This window comes from Ranitomeya imitator, chromosome 5, assembly GCF_032444005.1.
Source record: "Ranitomeya imitator isolate aRanImi1 chromosome 5, aRanImi1.pri, whole genome shotgun sequence".
Lineage (NCBI taxonomy): Eukaryota > Metazoa > Chordata > Amphibia > Anura > Dendrobatidae > Ranitomeya > Ranitomeya imitator.
This window is the reverse complement of record NC_091286.1, coordinates 241,471,501-241,495,046: the sequence shown is the minus strand read 5'-3', so window position 1 is coordinate 241,495,046 and position 23,546 is coordinate 241,471,501.

The following is a 23,546-nucleotide window of genomic DNA, read 5'->3' as shown; positions in this document are numbered from 1 at the left end:
GTTTCATTCAAAGCCTATCGGACCAACAGACTGCAGTGTTGCTTGACTATTTTAATCAATATTTCAAGCGAAACATGCGGTCTTTCTGTTGTGGGCAAAATCTGCAAAAACAACTCTAAATTGGGGGCAGACACCAGGAAAACTGGCATCAATTAACCCAGAGCACAAACAGTAAATTTATTTCTTATAGTGCAATTTATGGTGCTTAACATGTGAAAAGTATACATGGAAAACCAAACTGGTTAAGGGGAAAAGAGATGCTAAACTGGTCACTGATAAGTGTAAACAAACTGTATTAACCCCATTCACGATCAAGCAGAAACAAATGTATAGGTTTGATTTACTGTATTGAATGGGGCAAAAGGGAGTAATTTCAGTTTTTTTGTTAAACAATTTTATTCAACTTTTGGCATGCTTCAATAGTTTCCATGGGAGGCTAGAAGCTGCCATAGTTCAACTGCTCTGCTACATAGAGGTGATCTGAGCATCACCTCTATGTAGCAGAGTTACTGCACTATGAGTGCTAATGGCAATCTGGCATCAATGACCATAGAGGTCTCAATGAGACCTCTGGTTGTTATGCCAATGACCCCAATCACGTGACGGGGGTCAGTGCACATATTTCTGGCCAGAAGTGTGTTAAATGCCAGTGTCAGTTTGACAGTGGCATTTAACCAGTAACGGGCACAGGTGGATCACAATTCCACCCATGCCTATTGCAGGCGCATGTCAGCTGTCCAAAACAGCTGACATGTTCCAGCTTTGATGCAGGCTCACATCAAAGCGGGGGTACTGACATCGGATGTATGATCACATCCTAAGTCAGTAAGGGGTTAAAAAAGGAATTGCCATATTTTTCAGACAAAAAAACACCAGACTAGAAGATGCACCCCAAATTTTGGGGTTGAAAATAGCAAACTTTTCCTAAGATGGGGTTTTGTCTTACTGACTGAATTTAAGGTACCACCGTGCTGCCCAGAAAATGAAGAACCTCATCCACAACTACCATAAGACTTCAAGCTGTCATTAATGTTAGAGGGGGCAATACACGTAAGAAATGAGGTATGTGAACTTTTGATCAGGTTCATTTGGATATTTTGGGTTATGATTTAAAGATGAAAAAGTAATTTGACAAATGGCTTCACCCAACCACGAGTTAAAAGTTTTGGTGTTATCATTCATATTCTCTGAAAAAAAGTCACAGAAAGCAAAGCATTATGTGGGGTATGAAAACTTTTGAGCACACCTGTAGCTGCACATAGTACATGACCTGAAAGATCCTGAGCATAATAGCTATACATTAAAGAAACACACCTTGTATGTATACCATGTATCAAATATGATAATGATCAAAGACATGACAGCAGCAGATATAAGTGCCTGAAACCATGCCCATGTGCTAGGAACCAATTAAATTTGTGAGTGGGTGGAGTTTTGCTCATGTGGGCAGGGTTATGCCTGCCGAAGTCTGGGATTTTACGCCCGGTGAGAGCCATTCATGGATTTTAGTGGCTCTCACTGGTGTGCCTGCTCCCATCGTTAACAGCAGGGAGCCGGCTCTTTGTGTCGGATCGTTCACAAACACATCACTAGAAGGAACATTGGAAGAACAAGGTGCATGCTAAAACTAAAAACGTAGTTACAGCATCAAATAGCGTGACATTTTATTATAATTAGACCAGTGATCACAAAAATGCGGTATAGCCGATATTCTCATTGAGTCCAAATGGACGGAGTGTCCTGAGGGTCCAAATCAATCTGAAATCAAGTTGAGCAAGTCTCGTAGGTATCCCACTGCTACGGATACTGACATTTATCATGTCTATTCCTGACCATGCAGTTTGTAGGCTTGTTGGAAGAGATGGGTGTTCAGGTTCCTTTGCATGGTTTCCACGTTATTTGAGAGATATGTTGGGGTAGAGTTCCAGAGTAGGGGAGATACATGGGACAAATCTTGTATGCGATTGTGGGAAGAGGTGAGTAGAGATAGAGATCTTGTGAGGATCAGAGGTTGTGAGCAGGTAAGTACCAGGAGACTTGTCACATGTATAGAGGAGACAGATTTTGGATGTCTTTGTATGCCGAATTTAGGGTTTGGAGCTGTGCAATGGGGAGCCAGGGCATGGATTGAGACGAGAGAAACCAAGGAATAGCTGGGTTGACCGGTGGATTAGTCGGCTAGCAGAGTTTAGGGTAGATTAGAGGGGTTCGAGAGTGTTAGAAGGGAGGTCACAGAGCAGGAGCTTGCAGTAGTTGAGGCGGGAGATGAGGGCATGCACTAATGTTTTTGCAGATTCATGGTTGAGGAATGTTCGGATTCGGGAGATAGTTTGGAGTCTGCAGGATGTGAAAGGGGCTTGGATCTCAGGTTTGAATGACAGTTCAGAGTCAAGCTTGGGAGAGTGGGAAGCTTTAATGAATATGGAGGGGAGTTGGCGAATTTGGTTTTATCCATGTTAGATTTATAAAACTTAACACAGAAGAAAGATAAAATAGCGGACACATTGCGGGATTCTAGTTAGAGGTGATACCAGGCCCAGGGAGGTAGATCTGTGTGTCATCAGCATAGAGGTGAGACTATTATGAGTTGTCCCAGGTCAAAGGTGTAGATGGAGAAGAGCAGGGGTCCTAGAACTGAACCTTGGAGGCGCCGACAGATAGTGGATGAGGTGCTGTGAGTAGGAGACACTGAATGTCCAGCCTGTTGGGTATGAGCGCAAGATAGGGCCAAATATGTGATTCCAAGAGATTAGTCTAGCAAGAGAGAATGGTCCACTGTTGAAGGCGGAGGACAAAGTAGTGTCACTTGGATGTGGCGGTTAGCAGGTCGGTGATTTTAGTAAGGGCACTTTCGGTGGACTGGTGCAGTCGAAAGCCAGATTGGAAGCAGTCAAAGAGGGAGCAGAGGTGGGAGGTCCGTTGAAAATGGACGTGTTCCAGTAGTTTTGAGGAATAATGGAGAAGTGTTATGGGGCAATGGCTATGCACAAAAGATGGGTCAAGGGAGATATTTTTGAAGATGCGTGGGATCGAGGTATGTTTGAAGCAAGAGAAGACACTAGTTGTTAGTGACAGGTTAAAGAGGTGAGGTGGGAGAGAATTTGGTCAAGTCCACAGGCGGTGGGATGTAATTTGGAGAGGAAAGTTGATATTCCCTTATGGTGAAGTTGGTTTTGGAGGAGGAGCGTTAAGTAGTTATGAGGAGGTGCTGTGGGGACTTTAGGCAAAAGCTTTGCCTGATGTGTACTGCTTAATGAATGAGGCAAAGTCTTCAGCTTAGATGAGTGGTGAGGGAGAGGTAGCTGGGGATGGAGGAGAAAATTGAAAGTACTGAATAAGGCCGGCATCACATACAGTGTATGAAAATACGGTCCGTATATTACAGCCGTAATACACTGAAGTCCCGAAAATAGTGGTCCGTAGCTCCTGCGTAGGCAGGGTGTTTCAGCGTTTTTTGCGCATGGCATCCTCCGTATGTAATCCGTACTGCGTGTTTTTATCGCAGGCTTGCAAAACCGACATACGGCTATACAAGGGATCCGTGTGTGTGTGTTATATTTATATTTTTTATCAGTAGACACATACATGTATGTATATTAATATTTCATCCAGCGCGATATAGCAGAAAGCCGGTAATTCAATTACCGGCTTTTGCTTTCTCCTTCCTAAACCCAACATATGAGACCTTGTTTACATACAGTAAACCATCTCATATCCCCATTTTTTTTTTTTTTGCATATTCCACACTACTAATGTTAGTAGTGTGTGTGTGTGTGTGCAAAATTTGGCCGTTCTATCTACTAAATTAAAGGGTTAAATGGCGGAAAAAATTGGCGTGGGCTCCCGCACAATTTTCTCTGCCAGAGTAGTAAAGCCAGTGACTGAGGGCAGATATTAATAGCCATGGTTATTGGCCCCCTCCTGGCTAAAAACATCTGCCCCCAGCCATCCCAGAAAAGGCACATCTGGAGGATGCGCCTATTCTGGCACTTGGCCACTCTTTTCCCATTCCCGTGTAGCGGTGGGATATGGGGTAATGAAGGGTTAATGCCACCTTGCTATTGTAAGGTGACATTAAGCCAAATTAATAATGGAGAGGCGTCAATTATGACACCTATCCATTATTAATCCAATACTAGGAAAGGGTTAAAAAAACATTAAAAATTAATTTAATGAAAAAATCACGAAGGTTGTTGTGTTAATTTATTCTACGCTCAATCCACTCACTGAAGACCCTCGATCTGTAAATAAAAAAATAAACCAACAATATCCATACCTTCCGCAGATCTGTAACGTCCAACAATGTAAATCCATCTGAAGGGGTTAAAATATTTTGCAGCCATGAGCTGTGCTAATGCATTGATGCTCGTGGCTGCAAAACCCCAGGGAATGAAGGTAAAGTAGGTCATTGACCTATATTTACCTTCATTTGCGGTGAGGCGCCCTCTGCTGGCTGTTCCTAGATCGTGGGAACTTTCCTAGAAAGCTCCCTGGCTCGAGATCATAATAGGGCGCCCTCTGCTGGTTGAGATCACACTGACTTTTTCTTTTTGACAATTTGTTCCCCACGTGACATTAATGCCATACTTGTACAAGTTCAACCAAAATACCTGCCTAAGGAGAGACAGATCAGACTTGAATGTGCTCCAATACTAATTCCTGAATATGTCACCCTCAAAAGACATAATATTCTGAATCCAGCCACTCATCTGCCTGTGGATTCAGAAAAGGGGGAATTGGTGACGTCATGTCATGTTCTCTTTCCCACCTGCCAATGCTGTCACCAATTCCCCCTTTTCTGAATCCACAGGCAGATGAGTGGCTGGATTCAGAACATTATGTCTTTTGAGGGTGACATATTCAGGAATTAGTTTTAGAGCACATTCAAGTCTGATCTGTCTCTCCTTAGGCAGGTTATTTGGTCTCACTAGTGATCTGTCAGCTGACATTTGGGTCAGAACGAAAAACAGCTACGACAGTTTTGGCGCCCGACCGGGGCCGTGTATCCAGCCTATTCGGAATCCGTATGGGGGAGCTTCTGGGAGATTGGACATGCAAAACACCAGCTGCAGGTAAGGTGAGAAATATTATTCTTACAATCTGTTTTGCACTTGCAATCTCTCATCTGGATCTCTCCGTACCTCTGGGTAAAAGGCTGCGAACATGGTTCAAAGAATCCACATCACCAGTGAGTTTTGTGTTTTGTCTGTTTATGTCCGTATGAGAATTGAATAATAGAGTTATAAGATGATCATTGTTATCTGTATCATTTGTCAGTATCCTAATTGGTTGTGTATTTGCATAGTGTGTAATACAGAGCTGGGATAGACTCTGTGCAGTGTTATTTTGGTCATTTTGGATTGGCAGTACATTATATGAAGCTGTATTTTGTATTAGGGCCGTGGTTTTTTTTTTGTTTGGCCTTAAGTGCTTTCAGAGTGTCAGTGGACACTGCTGCAGTTTTTGTTATAGAGAGTTGTGTTAATTCCAAAGTGCAAAATAGGCAGGCTGTGTGAACCTTGTATGTATGTCTATGAGAACTTTGAATGAGATGACAGGTGAGTAAATGAGTATAAGGAATAAACATAAATCCCTGATTGATGAGGGGTTCCGTTAGGTGTGGTCCTCTGTATGTGACAGAAGACATTATTCAACTCAGTTTGAGCTGAATTAGGTGGAGTGATTGAGATAAGGGATTTTCTTCTTGTAAAAATCAACTGAAAGTGAAAGGAAAAGAAACAACAATCCCTGAATGAGCATGTATGTATGAGTGATCACATAAGTATCATTACTTATCTAACTGTTGTTAATTGTCCAGGATGAATGAGTTGTGGATGTTTTAATGTACATCTGAGATTCAGTGAAACCCGTGTTATATATGGTTTGACATTGGATAGGTTTCTATATGTGTTTTGGCCAGACGCGGTCAGAATCAGCTTATTCAAGTTGTGCAGTGATCTGCCTGTATAGCTAAACTGTTTTTAATTCCGAGAGGATGAATGTTTTGTAGAGATTAAGTCTGAAAACTGCTGAATTCTGTTTCTGTGTGTAAGACAAGCTCTTATCTGTGTTTATACTTGATGGGAAGGGCGAACCCCTGCGCGAATTGTTTTTGATTTCTTCTTTGTGCTGTGGGCCAGAGAAAGGGGGGCCATGCAGCTGCGCTGAAGAATATGGAGCTGTGCATATTCTGTCCTTGGTTCAGTACGAGCTGAGAGATTTGTGTTTAAAGCAACAGTACTGTATGTATTGAAGTAGAAAGAAATATTGTAAGTTCAAGTTGGAATTTGAAAGTGAAAAGAACTGTGCCTAGTTTTAGAAGAAACTTGTAAGTGATTGAAAAGATTGGTAAAAGATTCACCTGCTTCAAGTTGAGTGATTGATATATAGCAAATTGAGGATCAGCAGAGGAGGTAGCCAACTGCACGGCTGATGTAATAGGTGGTGTAACCTGCTACAGTCAGCCTACGGCAAATTGGTGGTGTAACCTTGCCGTTCCATGGAGCTGTGCTAGCCAGCTGATCTACCGGGTGGTAGGTGGTTTAACCTGCCCGCTAGAATCCTTTAGGTCTACCGAGTGGTAGGTGGTGTAACCTGCTCGCTAAATCTTGACACTCACTCTGACTTGTCACGTGTTGCAACCCTGGTTTAAGGCAAGGCACACTAAAAAAAAAAGGGCATTTTTAGAGGTGAGTGTCTGAGCGGATAAGTTGAAGCCATGGGCAACTTATTCTGTGTGCAGTCAGGGCCCCCAATGGGATCCAGAACCGCTATAGAGATTGTAAAAGACAGAGAAGGAAAGGAAGCAGTAAAAGATGTGAGACCAATATTAAAACAGGCAAAAATGCCAGTGAGTGGATGGATGTTTGGATGTTCAAAAAGGCACAGACAAATGAAGAAAATAGCATGTGAATAAATGGCATCTGAGAGAGTGCAGCAGGACGGAAGTAAGGTGTATTATGAATGTTTTGATGGTCAAAAGTCTGACTATGACCGACACACTACTGCTACGGTCATACCTTTGTATAACCAGAGACCAAGACAAGACAGATGGACTTGTAAATGTATGATCTGTGATGTAACCCAAAATAAGTGAATTACACTGAATCCTGTGCAGACAAGATCACATATAGTGACATAAGAAGCTGACACAGGATTGTGGTTAGTGGGGACATTAACTTTTGGGAGTAAGCTGACAGTAATCCTTTTGGGAAGGAGCTGTAGACCAGCATGTCATGTCACCCCCACCACCAGAGAACCAACCACATCAGGTAGTGTAAGACAGATACAGGAGTATTATCCCCGGAAGCCCTCTGACTAGCTAGCTACGCTAAAACAATTGGCTGACCCTGAGAACAAACCTTTCCCATTATACAGACAAAGACAATATGATGGACGTATAAGTGCACCTGAGCAGACCTAGAGAGTTGGTGAGCACAAAAGCAGGTGATGTACTAGGATGCAAATTAAGACTTTTACAGATGTGACTAAAGGAGAGAGTAGAGATGCGCACGGTGGCGCAGTGGTTAGCACTGCAGCCTTGCAGCGCTGGAGTCCTGGGTTCGAACCCCACTAAGGACAACATCTGCAAAGAGTTCTCTCCATGTTTGCGTGGGTTTCCTCCGGGCACTCCGGTTTCCTCCCACATTCCAAAGACATACTGATAGGGAATTTAGATTGTGAGCCCCATCTGGGACAGCGATGATAATGTGTGCAAAAAATGTAAAGCGCTGCGGAATATGTTAGCGCTATATAAAAATAAAGATTATTATTACTCTGGACGGTTACAGCTGAAATGGGCAGACACAGTAAACCCACACAGTACAGTCCAGTAAACCCACTTGCTGTTAAAATATTTGTAAATACATTCATTGACGGTATGACAAAAGGCTTACGAGACGCAGTACAGACAGCCAGACCTAAATGGAGAAATGTAGATCCAAAGACCTCCTGAAGATTGCTCAGGAGTTGAAGAAACTAGGACAATAAGATGACGTGTCATGTATTCTGGAGCACAAGGAAAACAGAGACGTAGTAAGGGACCTAAGGACTTAGAAACAGTGAAGTGCTGGAATTGTGGAGAAAATGGACACTCAGATCAATCTTCCACCTCCTTCACCTTCAGACTAGGAAACTGACAACCCAGTGACAAATTTGTGCCCTGTTATTGTCCCCTCCGGACCTGGTCCTGCCTTGAGGACCAACCTACCAATGCTGGGAGGGAAATAGAATTCTTGACCGACACTGGGGCAGCTGGGACTAGTACACAAAGACTTGATACTGCCAGACATGATTACTGACAAGACTGTGGAATACGTGAGGGTAGGGGGACAAGCGACTAAAGCCCCTATGACTAAACAAGAAAAGACTAGAGTCACGAGACAGCCAAGAGGTGCTTACAAACTTATTGTTAGTGACAATACCCCTATGAATTTGCTGGGAGCAGAGTTGAGTGCTGTCTAGGCACTATACAGTACTCTCGTGAGGGTATTACAGTCACAAGTCCCCTTTTCATATAAACACTTGTGGCAGAGGGACGCCAGGGTCTTCCACGTGCACATTATACCACAGGTAAATCATGCCCTATTATAGTTACACTTAATTCCATTCATTTGCCAGTTTAGTAGTTTCCTTACACTAGATGGTAGAGTTACCATGTATTTCTAGGTTGTCTTCATATGATATATAGTTTTTTAGCCATTCATTATATTGGCTCAAACCATAGTCACTGTTTATTTGTCTTTTCCAGTTCTTATACCTTATCGCAAGCAACTGGCATTGATATTTGGCAATTTTCAAATCCCTTCTTTTTGTATTCGGAACTGTTAGTTATGGATTTATATAGGGCTGCTACTTTCTTAGAATAAGCTTGTGCCTTGCTGTAGCCTATGGCATTGTGCTCCCCCGTTTTATGACTCAGTATCTTTCGTAATTATATATATATACTAGATGGCAGCCCGATTCTAAAGAATCGGGAGTCTAGAATCCATATATACTTTATTTATTCAAATGTAAGAATAATACAATTAATAAATAATAGTAAGAAAGAACAAAAATAATAGGCAGTATATGGAGAAAACACCAAACAAAAGTTCAAAATTGGTGTGAAAATGTCACTGAACCACTTCACAACTAAATATATATAGTTTTGGTAAATGGTATTATCATTTTTTTGACGAAATTTGGCAGGCGCTTGAAGAGCAACGTCACTGGGCCCGCCTCCACGCAGTAGAAACTTGCTGTGAGGTAAAAATTCAAAAATCACACCAAAATGGCGGGCGGAGTGTGTCACAGTACGGCACGTTTCTGATTGGTCGCTCGCAGCAGGCGGCAACCAATCAGACACTGGACACTGTTGACGTCACTTAGCTCCGGACATTAGCTCTGGACATTATCTCCGCACATTAGCTCCGGACATTAGCTCCGGACAAAGCCACGGAAGTTGGCACAAATTGCAGGAAGTAGTATTCTAGGCAATTATATATTAGATATATAATTTTCTTTTGGTAACATTTTGTGAATCAAATTTAGTTTTTTAAGGGGTGCTCTACCCAATCAAATACGGGTATAAATATTTGGACATTAATGTGTGACTTATATAAACACTTGTGTAATATTGCAGAAATGGTGTATATGGCAAGAGTAGTGAAAGTAACACCTGACACCAGAATGTCTGAGGACAGGGAAAAGAGTCAGGTACCAGACACCATTTGGGCAAGGGGAAAATCTGATATGGGTCGGCTGCCCATTCCCCCTGTCATGATAAATCAAGAGAAGTAATCACTCCTCTTTGGTTAAGGCAATACCCCTTAAGTCTAGTCAAATCAATGGCCCTGAGCAGGGATATTAAAGAGTATGTTAAGGCAGGGGTTCTAGTGCAGAGATATTCCCCCTGCAACACCCCTTTGTATCCCATTAAGAAAAAAGGACACAAGGGTTCCCCTGACACTTACAGAATAGTTCATGACTAACGAGCTATTAATGATGTTACAGTGAGTGTGACCTCAACTGTCCCTAATACATACACCGTACGGTCACAGATCCCCGCGATGTCAAAATGTTTCACAGTTATTGATTTGGCAAATTTATTATTATTATACATTTTTATAGCGCCATTTATTCCATGGCGCTTTACATGTGAATACGGGGCAAATATAGACAAATACATTAAACATGAGCAGATAACAAGGCACACGAGTACATAAGGAGGGAGGACCCTGCCCGCGAGGGCTCACAGTCTGCAGGGGGTGGGTGAGGATACACTAGGAGAGGGAAGAGCTGGCTGTGCAGCTGTTCAGTAGGTTGAGGATCACTGCAGGCTGTAGGCTTGTCGGAAGAGATGAGTCTTCAGGTTCTTTTTGAAGGTTTCTATGGTAGGCGCGAGTCTGATGTGTTGGGGTAGAGAGTTCCAGAGTATGGGGGAAGCACGGGAGAAGTCTTGGATGCGGTTATGGGAAGAAGAGATGAGAGGGGAGTAGAGAAGGAGGTCTTGGGAGGATCGGAGGTTGCGTGTAGGTAGGTACCGGGAGACCATGTCACAGATGTATGGAGGAGATAGGTTGTGGATGGCTTTGTATGTCAGTGTGAGGGTTTTGAACTGGAGTCTCTGGGCGATAGGAAGCCAGTGAAGGGCTTGACACAGGGGAGAGGCTGGGGAATAGCGGGGGGACAGGTAGATTAGTCGGGCAGCAGAGTGTAGGATGGATTGGAGTGGTGCCAGAGTGCTAGATGCATTCTTCTCTGTACCACTGCACTTTGACTGTCAGTATCTTTTGTCTTTCACTCACGAAGGTAAACAATACTGTAGGACGGTCCTCCCACAAAGGGGAAAAGAACTCCCCAACCATCTATTCAACAGCGATGGCAGGGATTTTTGAGCAGTGGCAACCACCTCATCCACAGATTGTACTATTACAGTACGTGGATGACCTCTTGCTCTGCTGCCCGGACCACATGTCCTGCAAGGAAGCTACAGTTACCTTGCTGTGTTTTTTTTTTTTTTTTTGGCAGAAAAGGGTTGCAGAGTTTCACGTGATTGCAAACAAAAGGTGACATTTTTAGGACATTGTATTGCTGAAGGTACAAGACACCTGACTGAAGACAGAAAACAGGCAATACAAATCTCCCTTTACCCAGGTCACACCAGCATCTACGCACTTTTCTAGGTTTGGTGACCTACTGTAGGCCTTGGATAAGGTCTGCTTCACAAATGATGCAACCACTCTATGACTGTTTGCCATCAGACCCCTACAATCTCACTCAAGAAGCAATTGACTCCTTCCACTCTCTCAAGCTGCTCATTGTGTCAGACATTCCAAACTATGATCAGCCATTTTTCTTATTTTGCACAGAGCAGGGTGGACATGCTACCGCCTACAACTTAGGACAAACATGTCACTCTGGGCTAAACCTACAATTTATGGGCAAGTAGAGATGATTACTGCCACCTGCAAGGTCACTTGGAGGAGTGCAAGATCTCTACTTGCCCATAAATTGTAGGTTTAGCCCAGAGTGACATGTTTGTCCTAAGTTGTAGGCTGGTGGCCCAAGAGTGGCATGTACAGTAGAGTAGGACCCATCAGAGGGAGATCACCTTGCCGTGGTTGATGGGCACACATGAATTGGCCAATTTATGCGCTAAGAATCTTCATTTTATCTATAACTAAGTTTTATGAAAAAATTTTTTGAGTAGTATGATTCATATCGAATATTTGTCTGTGTTTTCACATGGCCTAGATTCATATACATGTGCTGCTGTGTTTCTTTATATCTATATGATACAGCTTGCAGCTTGCATGTGTTCACATTGGGAGTGCTGGTTGTTTTTTTTTTTTTTTTCTTTGTTATATATATATATATATATATATATATATATATATATATATATATATATATATATATATACCTATTCTATGTGTACACATTTATTCTACCTATTCTACTGTAAGCTGTCAGTGTGATTTTACTGTACACCGCAATGAATTACCGGCTTTTCTCTCTAACACCGCTGCATATTTCTCACAAGTCACACTGCTGGTCCATGTGTGATCCGTATTTTTGGGGCTTCCATAGACTTTCATTGACGTTTTATTTGCGCAATACGGTGACAAACGCAGCATGCTGCGATTTTCTACGGCCGTAGAAAGCCGTATAATACTGATCAGTTTAATATGGCAGATAGGAGCAGGGGCATAGAGAATAATTGTGCCGTTTGTTTTGCGAGTTTTACGGATGTAGTTTCTGCGCTCTTACGTCCGTAAAACTCGCAAGTGTGACGCCGGCCTAAGTGTTCTGGGTTGTGTGCAGGTATGATGTGAGAGATGAGAAGTAGGTTTGTTTTGCTGCAGTGAGTAATTGTGCAGCATTTTGAGAACTTCTGTTACTGGATGGGCTATTTGACTCCCTATCTTTAGCAGCTGCACAGTGGTATGCCTTGTAGATGAGGGCCAGAAAGCATGTGGTCCAGTGGATGGCAAGCTCTGCCTTGGTTTAGGACCACGCTATTAGCACTAACAATTCATTTTTTTCAAATGTGGATTCTTGCATGGCCAAAAATATTACAATCACAAAATATTTTTGTGCAACAACGTGGCCTGCTTTCTGCAGCACGCTATTAGAACAAACCATTTAGACTCTCAAATGTAGACTCTTGGCTCAAGCACCATATTAGCAGCACAAAAGAGTTATGTACTCCAATGTGCCCTGGTGTTTTGACCCACACAATTGCCAAAAACGATTGATCTGCTGGAAGGCCGAATTCACAGCCACACAGGATCCTATGTATCTGAACTATCAACCGCCTACCTAACCGTCTATCCAGGAGCGGCCTCTCTGCGCTACACTGACAAAATGGTGCCAAAACTACATATCCACCCTTTGTATGGAAAGAGACATGTGACTTCAGCAGCCAATGACACAAGTGCTTGTGTCTGAACATTGTGGATGGGTTCTGTGTCCTCATTGGCTGCCAGAATTACCACACATGGTTAAAAGAAAAAAGTGTTCTGCTCTTCTGACCTCTCCCTGCCCACTCTCATTAAGGGTTCCGTCCCCACCCCTACCTCATACAGCACCACTATCCTAGCCAAAGTCATAACAAAATCATTAGTGGAAAAGCAATCATGTAACACATTTTTCTGATTTTTTTTAGTAAAAATGCTCAGGTGTCCAACTTTGAATGTGCTACATTCGTGTGAACATTTGCCTAACAAGTTCTCTCATCTCTACTCAGGCCCCAATTGGGCTATAGACAAAGGAGAACCCCCATAACGCCTACTGATTCCAATATGAAGAAAAAATTGACATCACCAATGGTTCCTAGTGGGCAAAAGCCATTTTACATCAGAGGGTTGGTGTCCGTTTAGGAGACGAGTGGTTAAGGTGCAACTAGGATAACACCGGGAGGAAGACAAGTCAAATTTTCTCAGTGGTTCGTTTATGGATGTGTGCATGATCTAAGGCTTTGTTCGCACATCTTTGGATGATTTAATCCTCAAAAAAAAAAAACACCAAAGGGCCAAAGACTGCATTGATGTGAGTAGAGGTAAAATATTGTCCTGCTGGATCCCGTTATTGGGGGAAATAAGGCAGCACTGATGAACACCACAGAAAGTGGCGTGTGCACATACTGACTCAACATAGAAGCAAATGATAAAAGTACATGTGATAACCTTCCCTTGCTAACTTGGTGTACAGCCTTTCTGCATGTTGCTGAGGCAGCATGATTTAGTGTAAATGCTGCATAGAACATTGGATGTAATTTCCTACTGCATGACCTATTTGGGTTGGTAATTACTAGTGATGAGCGAATCTACTCGTTGCTCGGGTGACCTCCCGAATATTTGTTAGTGCTTGGAGATTTAGTTTTCGTCGCCTCAGCTGCATGATTTACGGCTGCTGGACAGGCTGAATACATGTGAGGAATGCCTGTTTTTTAGGGAATTCCCACATATATTCAGCCTGTCTGGCAGCCACAAATCATGCAACGGAGGTGAAGAAAACTAAATCTCCGAACACTAAGAAATACTTGGAGACCACCCGAGCGTGTTCGGGGAAACCCAAACAACTCGCTCATCACTAGTAAATACCTTTTTTTTGCCCTACTAGCCATGAGTATACTGCGATTTCCCTTTATAAATCACCTCTGATCCAATATTGACACACTGGCTATTGGATCTGGGTGATCTCCTGTCAGCAAATTAGCAGCATACTTGGAGAGGATTATTCTATTGGTTGATTTTTGACATTACAAACTACCGTATATAACTTTTAAAAATATTTTAAACATTCTGCAGCTTGTGTATTAACTTGGAAAGCTAATACCAAGAGAAACATTTTTAATATCGGCAGGAAACCTTTCAAAAAGGATTAAACTGATGGATTGTGGGAGGTATTTGTCATAAAATTTTCCCACTTCATGTTCTCCAACACATGGACATGTTTCCTATTTATCCTGGTATCTAAAATCCATAACCGTCAAAAAATTTCCATTACACCAAAATTTTAAGGGAACTATTGAAAGATGCACCCATATTAAGCACCAGGGAGAACCAGAGCATGCAAGGACTCAGACAATAAACCCCCTCTTTGTTTACTTCTCTAGTACTCAGGCATTATTAACTCCTTAGCGACCGCCAATACGCCTTTTAACGGCGGCCGCTAAGGGTACTTAAACCACAGCGCCGTTAATTAACGGCGCTGTGGAAAAAGTCCATAGCGCCCCCCAGAGGCCGATTTTCTCCGGGGTCTCGGCTGCCGAGGGTAGCCGAGACCCCAGAGAACATGATTCGGGGGGTTTTTAACCCACCCCGCATTTGCGATCGCCGGTAATTAACCGTTTACCGGCGATCGCAAAAAAAAAAAGAAAAAGCGATCTCTTTTTAATTTCTCTGTCCTCCGATGTGATCGCACATCGGAGGACAGAGAAAAGGGGTCCCAGGTGGCCCCCCAATACTCACCTAGCTCCCCCGATGCTCCTCGTGTCTCCCGGTGGGCGCCGCCATCTTCAAAATGGCGGGCGCATGCGCAGTGCGCCCGCCGGCTGGCACCGGGAGAATTTTTGGGGTCTCGGCTGCCGGGGGTAGCCGAGACCCCAAAGAGCACGATCGGGGTCGGTATTACCGACCCCTGTTTTGCGATCGCCGGTAATTAACTGTTTACCGGCGACCGCAAAAAAAAAAAAAAGTAAAGTGTAATTCTCTGTCCTCTGATGTGATCGCACATCAGAGGACAGAGAAATAGGGGGATTCGGGGACCCTAGCATACTCACCTAGGTCCCTGGATCCTCTTGCTGCTCCTCCTGGCCGCCGGCAGCAGAACATGGCGGACGCATGCCCAGTGCGCCCGCCATCTGTCTCCATCTGCCGGCCGGCAGGAGAACAGCAGTTGGGGCTAAAATTAGGGGTAGGGTTAGGGGTAGGGTTAGGTTAGGGGTAGGGTTAGGGGTAGGGTTAGGTTAGGGGTAGGGTTAGGTTAGGGGTAGGGTTAGGGGTAGGGTTAGGTTAGGGGTAGGGTTAGGTTAGGGGTAGGGCTAGGGTTGGGGCTAAATTTAGGGTTAGGGTTGGGGTTAAATTTAGGGTTAGGGTTGGGGCTAAACTTAGGGTTAGGCTTCTTTCACACTTACGTCGGTACGGGGCCGTCGCAATGCGTCGGCCCGACATACCGACGCACGTTGTGAAAATTGTGCACAACGTGGGCAGCAGCTGTAGTTTTTCAACACATCCGCTGCCCAATCTATGTCCTGGGGAGGAGGGGGCGGAGTTACGGCCACGCATGCGCGGTCAGAAATGGCGGATGCGACGTACAAAAAAACGTTTCATTGAACTTTTTTTGTGCCGACGCTCCGCCAAAACACAACTGATCCAGTGCACGACGGACGCGACGTGTGGCCATCCGTCACAATCCGTCGGCAATACAAGTCTATGGGCAAAAAACGCATCCTGCGGGCACATTTGCAGGATCCGTTTCTTGTCCAAAACGACGGATTGCGACGGAATGCCAAACGACGCAAGTGTGAAAGTAGCCCTAGGGCTAGGGTTAGGGTTGGGGCTAAAGTTAGGGCTAGGGTTGGGGCTAAAGTTAGGGTTAGAGCTGGGATTAGGGTTAGGGTTGGCATTAGGGTTACGCTTGGGATTAGGGTTAGGTTTGGGATTAGGGTTAAGGTTAGGGTTGTGATTAGGGGTGTATTGGGATTAGGGTTAGGTTTGAGGTTAGGGTTGAGATTAGGATTAGGGGTGTGTTGGATTTAGGGTTTTGATTAGGGTTATGGTTAGGGTTGACATTAGGGTTGTTTTGGGGTAAGGGTTGTGATTATGGTTAGGGTTAGTGATTAGGATTATGGATGAGGTTGGGATTAGGGTTAGGGGTGTGTTGGGGTTAGGGTTGGAGCTAGAATTGGGGGGTTTCCACTGTTTAGGTACATCAGGGGGTCTCCAAACACGACAGCCAATTTTGCGCTCAAAAAGTCAAATGGTGCTCCCTCCCTTCTGAGCTCTGCCGTGCGCCCAAACAGTGGGTTACCCCCACATATGGGGCATCAGCGTACTCGGGATAAATTGGACAACAACTTCTGGGGTCCAATTTCTCTTGTTACCCTTGTGAAAATAAAAACTTGGGGGCTACAAAATCTTTTTTGTGAAAAAAAAAATATTTTTTATTTTCACGACTCTGCATTCTAAACTTCTGTGAAGCACTTGGGCATTCAAAGTTCTCACCACACATCTAGATAAGTTCCTTGGGGGTCTAGTTTCCAAAATGGGGTCACTTGTGGGGGGTTACTACAGTTTAGGTACATCAGGGGCTCTGCAATCGCAACATAATGCCCACAGACCATTCTATCAAAGTCTGCATTCCAAAAAGGCGCTCCTTCCCTTCCGAGCTCTGCCGTGCGCCCAAACAGTGGTTTACCGCCACATATGGCGCATCAGCGTACTCGGGATAAATTGGACAACAACTATTGCAGTCCAATTTCTCCTGTTACCCTTGTGAAAATAAAAACTTGGGGGCTACAATATCTTTTTTGTGGAAAAAAATTTTTTTTTTATTTTCACGACTCTGCATTCTAAACTTCTGTGAAGCACTTGGGCATTCAAAGTTCTCACCACACATCTAGATAAGTTCCTTGGGGGGTCTAGTTTCCAAAATGGGGTCACTTGTGGAGGGTTTCTACTGGTTAGGTACATCAGGGCCTCTGCAAACGCAACATAATACCCGCAGACCATTCTATCAAAGTCTGCATTCCAAAACGGCGCTCCTTCCTTCCGAGCTCTGCCGTGCGCCCAAACAGTGGTTTACCCCCACATATGGGGTACCAGCATACTCAGGACAAATTGGACAACAACTTTTGGGGTCCAGTTTCTCTTGTTACCCTTGTGAAAATAAAAATTTGGTGGCTAAAAAATCTTTTTTGTGGAAAAAAAAAATATTTTTTATTTTCACGGCTCTGCATTATAAACTTCTGTGAAGCACTTGGGCATTCAAGGTTCTCACCACACATCTAGATAAGTTCCATGGGGGGTCTAGTTTCCAAAATGGGGTCACTTGTGGGGGATTTCTACTGTTTAGGCACATCAGGGGCTCTCCAAACGCGACATGGCGTCCGATCTCAATTCCAGCCAATTCTACACTGAAAAAGTAAAACGGCACTCTTTCTCTTCCAAGCTCTGCGGTGCGCCCAAACAGTGGTTTACCCCCACATATTGGGTATAGACGTACTCAGGAGAAATTGCACAACAACTTTTGTGGTCTAATTTCTCCTGTTACCCTTGTGAAAATAAAAATTTGTGGGCAAAAAGATCATTTTTGTAGAAAAAATGCAATTTTTTTTTTCACGGCTCTACGTTATAAACTTCTGTGAAGCACATGGGGGTTCAAAGTGCTCGCCACACATCTAGATAAGTTCCTTAAGGGGTCTAGTTTCCAAAATGGTGTCACTTGTGGCGGGTTTCCACTGTTTAGGCACATCAGGGGCTCTCCAAACGCGACATGGCGTCCAATCTCAATTCCAGCCAATTCTACATTGGAAAAGTAAAACGGCACTCCTTCTCTTCCAAGCTCTGCGGTGCGCCCTAACAGTTGTTTACCCCCACATATTGGGTATCAGCGTACTCAGGAGAAATTGCACAACAACTTTTGTGGTCTAATTTCTCCTGTTACCCTAGTGAAAATAAGAATTTGTGGGCAAAAAGATCATTTTTGTGTAAACAAAAGTGATTTTTTATTTTCACGGCTCTACGTTATAAACTTCTGTGAAGCACTTGGGGGTTCAAAGTGCTCGCCACACATCTAGATAAGTTCCTTAAGGGGTCTAGTTTCCAAAATGGTGTCACTTGTGGGGGGTTTCCACTGTTTAGGCACATCAGGGGCTCTCCAAACGCGACATGGCGTCCAATCTCAATTCCAGCCAATTCTACATTGAAAAAGTAAAACGGCACTCCTTCTCTTCCAAGCTCTGCGGTGCGCCCTAACAGTTGTTTACCCCCACATATTGGGTATCAGCGTACTCAGGAGAAATTGCACAACAACTTTTGTGGTCTAATTTCTCCTGTTACCCTAGTGAAAATAAGAATTTGTGGGCAAAAAGATCATTTTTGTGTAAACAAAAGCGATTTTTTATTTTCACGGCTCTACGTTATAAACTTCTGTGAAGCACTTGGGGGTTCAAAGTGCTCACCACACATCTAGATAAGTTCCTTAAGGGGTCTAGTTTCCAAAATGGTGTCACTTGTGGGGAGTTTCCACTGTTTAGGTACATCAGGGGCTCTCTAAATGTGACATGGTGTCCGATCTCAATTCCAGCCAATTCTGCATTGAAAAAGTCAAACGGCGCTCCTTCACTTCTAAGTTCTGCGGTGCGCCCTAACAGTGGTTTACCCCCACATATGGGGTATTGGCGTATTCAGGAGAAATTGCATAACAAAATTTATGGTTACATTTCTGTTTTTACACTTGTGAAAATAAAAAAAATGGTTCTGAATTAAGATGTTTGCAAAAAAAAGTTAAATGTTCATTTTTTGCTTCCACATTGTTTCAGTTCCTGTGAAGCACATAAAGGGTTAATAAACTTCTTGAATGTGGTTTTGAGAACCTTGAGGGGTGTAGTTTTTAGAATGGTGTCACACTTCATTATTTTCTATCATATAGACCCCTCAAAATGACTTCAAATGTGATGTGGTCCCTAAAAAAAAATGGTGTTGTAAAAATGAGAAATTGCTGGTCAACTTTTAACCCTTATAACTCCCTAACAAAAAAAAATTTTGTTTCCAAAATTGTGCTGATGTAAAGTAGACATGTGGGAAATGTTATTTATTAACTATTTTTTATGACATATCTCTCTGATTTAAGGGCATAAAAATACAAAGTTTGAAAATTGCAAAATTTTAAAAATTTTCGCCATATTTCCGTTTTTTTCATAAATAATCGCAAGTAATATCGAAGAAATGTTACCACTAACATGAAGTACAATATGTCACGAAAAAACAATCTCAGAATCAGCGGGATCCGTTGAAGCGTTCCAGAGTTATAACCTCATAAAGTGACAGTGGTCAGAATTGCAAAAATTGGCCTGGTCATTAAGTACCAAATTGGCTCTGTCACTAAGGGGTTAAAATGATGGGAGCTATTCATTAAGGTGTTTACGCTGGAATTCTCGAGTAAGTAAAGTACAACACATGTAAATTGCAAACACTCGCCTGGTGGCTGAGTATTTTTGTCTAAAATATTTGCAATTGACATGTGTTGTACTTTACTTGCATTGGGGGTATTACCCTCTCCCCCTTCTTCTGCCTACTATGCCTCCTGACTTATCACTGTGATGCACTGCATCTTAGGCCGGAGTCACACATGCGAGAAACACGTCCATGTCTTGCATGTGATATCCAAGCTGTGGCGCCGGCACTTGGGAGTGGAGCGTGCAGCTCCATGTGTTGCTATGCGGCCGCACGCTCTGCTCCGAAGTGCCGGCGCCACAGCTTGGATTTCACATGAGAGACACGGACGTGTTTCTCGCATGTGTGACTCCTGCCTTATTCAGACTGTGGGTTATACTTTTTTTTTATTGCCTATGCTGATGGATCCTAATTCATGGCGGCTACATGTGGAATTATTAGAGACTTCTCTATATACATAGCATTATGCTACTCTCTTGTCACCCAGTGCATTATATCACAATATAAGCTAATCTAACAGCATTCCACAATTCTCAGGGTACCCACAGTCTCGGTGTATTTCTCACCCACCTGGCTTTTTTTGTTTGTGTGTCTGTAAATTTTGGAATTTTATATGTTTTTTTAACATTTGTATCAATAAAATCATTTTTAATGACAACCGTCAGTTGTCAGCTTTATATTGACTGGTTATCAAAAATGGAGGGGTCCCCATGCCATGTTTTAACCCCTTCATGACCAAAGCTTTGCGTTTTCATTTTTCGCCTCCCCTCCTTCCCAGAGCCATAACTTTTTTATTTCTCCATCAATATGGCCATGTGAGGGCTTATTTTTTGTGGGACGAGTTGTACTTTTGAACGACACCATTAGCATGTCAGGTACTAGAAAACGGGAAAAAAATTCCAAGTGTGGTGAAATTGCAAAAGAAGTGCAATCCCACACTTGTTTTTTGTTTGGCTTTTTTGCTAGGTTGACTAACTGCTAAAACTGACTTGGCATTATGATTCTCCAGGTCATTACGAGTTCAAAGACACCAAGCATGTCTAGATTATTTTTTATCTAAGTGGTAAAAAAAAAATTGCGAAATTTTGAATGACACCATTGGTTTAGCATGTTGTGTAGCAGAAAATGGGAAAAAAATTCCAAGTGCGATGAAATTGCAAAAAAAAGTGCAATCCCACACTTGTTTTTTATTTATTTTTATTTTTTGCTAGGTTCACTAAATGCTAAAATTAACATGCCATTATGAGTCCCCAGGTCATTACAGGTTCATGGACACCAAACATGTCTAGGTTCTTTTTTTACCTAAGTGGTGAAAAAAAAATTCCAAACTTTGCTAAAAAAAAATAAAAAATTGTGCCATTTTCCGATACCCATGGACCCGTGGAAGCGCTAGAGCGCGAAACGGCCGTCGTCCAGTCTCTTCACTCCCCGCTCCCTCACTTACTTCTGTCAAAGCCGAAGAATGTCATTTTACACTTAGTGTTAAATAAAGGACACATTTCTAGCTGAAGAAATCGGGCGAGTGTCACTTTTCTTTTCTTCGTTTTGTGTGCAAATATGTGTGTGTTTGATTTTATTTTTGTTTCATTTTGAATGGGGCGAAATGGGGGGAGATTTGAACTTTTATATTTTTTTTAATTTTTTTTTATATTTTTAAACACTTTTTTTTTAACTTTTACCATGCTTCAATAGTCTCGATAGGAGACTAGAAGCTGTCACAATTCGATCGGCTCTGCTACATAGAGGCAATGGTCAGATCACCTCTATGTAGTAGAATTGCTGAGTTACTATGAGCGCCGACCACTGTGTGGCACTCACAGCAATCCAGCAGTGACAAAGATAGAGGTCTCCAGGAGACCTCGGGTTGTCATGCCGACTCATCGGTGACCCGCGATCACGTGACGCAGATAACCGGTGTACGTATTTCCAGCGTGATGGCCGGAATCGCCATTTAAATGCCACTGTCAGCCCTCCAGACTTCTCTTTCCCCCATCTAACTCTACCCCTTCCACAGACCTATCCATCAAATCAAAACAAGTCCAGATATATACCTTTAATGGTACTTCCTAAACATACAAAAAAAAAACAAAAGATGGCAGTCAAATTACAGCCATCTTAAAGAAGCCAACCATAAGTAAAATTTCAAATTAATTTTATTAAGGACAAATAGGAACAATAGACATACATATTAAAAAAGATACTTCATTGAATCAGAATCATACCCCATGGGGGAACCGTGGAGAAAAACACATGAAATACCGTACCAAAACAAATAAACCAAAGGAGTACTGGAAAACTGCAAATGTAAATGGCTGCTCACTTTCCCCAGTCCCACATGCTCGGTGCCTCGGGGTGATCCTCGACTCTGCCCTCTCTTTCAAGCAACATATCCAAACCCTCGTTTCCTCCTGTCATCTCAAACTCAAAAATATTTCCCAGATCCGTGCATTCTTTGACCCTGAAACCACAAAAACACTAGTGCACGCCCATATCATTTCCTGTCTCGACTACTGCAACCCCCTACTCTCTGGCTTCCCCTCGAGCACTCTGGCCCCACTCCAATCCATCCTACACTCTGCTGCCTGACTAATCCACCTGTCTCCCCGCTATTCCCCAGCCTCTCCCCTATGCCAAGCCCTTCACTGGTTTCCTATTGTCCAGAGGCTCCAGTTCAAAACCCTAAGGCCGGCGTCACACTCGGCGTAAGACAATACGGTCTGTATATTACGGCCGTAATACGCAGAAAAGTCCCCAAAATAGTGGTCCGTAGCTCATCCGTAGGCAGGGTGTGTCAGCGTACTTTGCGCATGGCATCCTCCGTATGGTATCCGTACTGCGTGTTTTTCTCGAAGGCTTGCAAAACCGACATACGGATATACAAGGGATCCATGTGTTAAAAAAAACATAAAAACATATATACTGTCATATATATATATATATATATATATATATATATATATATATATATATATATATATATATATCAGTAGACACATATATGTATATATTAATATTTCATACAGCACGAGATAGCTTTAAAGCCGGTAATTCAATTGCCGTCTTTTGCTATCTCCTTCAAAAACCCGACATGATATGAGACATGGTTTACATACAGTAAACCATCTCATATCCCCATTTTGTTTGCATATTCCACACTACTAATGTTAGTAGTGTGTATATGCAAAATTTGGCCGTTCTAGCTATTAAATTAAAGGGTTAAATGGTGGAAAAAATTGGCGTGGGCTCCCGCGCAATTTTCTCCGCCAGAGTAGTAAAGCCAGTGACTGAGGGCAGATATTAATAGCCTGGAGAGGGTCCATGGTTATTGGCCCCCTCCTGGCTAAAAACATCTGCCCCCAGCCACCCCAGAAAAGGCACATCTGGAAGATGCGCCTATTCTGGCACTTGGCCACTCTCTTCCCATTCCCGTGTAGCGGTGGGATATGGGGTAATGAAGGGTTAATGTCACCTTGCTATTGTAAGGTGACATTAAGCCAAATTAATAATGGAGAGGCGTCAATTATGACACCTATCCATTATTAATCCAATAGTAGTAAAGGGTTAAAAAAACACAAACACATTATTTACAAGTATTTTAATGAAATAAAAACAAAGGTTGTTGTAATATTTTATTCTACGCTCAATCCATCTGAAGACCCTCGCTCTGTAACAAAGAAAAAATAATAAACCAACAATATACATACCTTCCGAAGATCTGTAACGTCCCACGATGTAAATCCATCTGAAGGGGTTAAAATATTTTACAGCCAGGAGCTCTGCTAATGCAGCGGTGCTTGTGGCTGCAAAACCCCCGGGGAATGAAGGTAAAGTAGGTCAATGACCTATATTTACCTTCATTTGCGGTGAGGCGCCCTCTGCTGG